The sequence below is a fragment of the Helianthus annuus genome, chromosome 11, assembly GCF_002127325.2.
Source record: "Helianthus annuus cultivar XRQ/B chromosome 11, HanXRQr2.0-SUNRISE, whole genome shotgun sequence".
NCBI lineage: Eukaryota > Viridiplantae > Streptophyta > Magnoliopsida > Asterales > Asteraceae > Helianthus > Helianthus annuus.
The window spans coordinates 83,678,701-83,679,236 of record NC_035443.2 but is presented as its reverse complement, the minus strand read 5'-3'; positions in this window follow the sequence as shown (position 1 = coordinate 83,679,236).

Below are 536 nucleotides of genomic sequence, written 5' to 3'. Positions count from 1 at the left end.
ATGTTGCACCTGCATTTCTTAATCCAAAAGTCATGGCAATATAACAATACAAACCTGTTGGGGTCATAAAGGCTGTATCCTCTTGGTCAGATGGTTCCATCTGAATTTGTTGGAATCCAGATGATGCATCCATAAAGGTCAACAGTTCATGCCCGTTGTTGCATCCACCATGGAGTCAATGTGGGGTAATGGGAAAGGATCCTTGGGACATGCCTTATTCAGATCAGTGAAATCGACACATACCCTCCACTTTCCGTTTTTCTTTTGGACAACGACCACATTGGCTAACCATTTTGGATACTTTACCTCTCTGATCATACCTGCTCGAAGTAGTCTCTCTACTTCTTCTTGGATAATGGCATTCCTTTCTGGTGCAAACTTCCTCCTTTTTTGATGGATTGGTTTGATAGACCTGTCAATGCCAAGTTTGTGAGTAATAATATCCTTAGATATACCTGTCATATCTTCATGTTTCCAAGCAAAGGTAGATTTTCTTCTTTTGAGGAAGGATATTAAGTCTTCTTTCATCTTGCAAG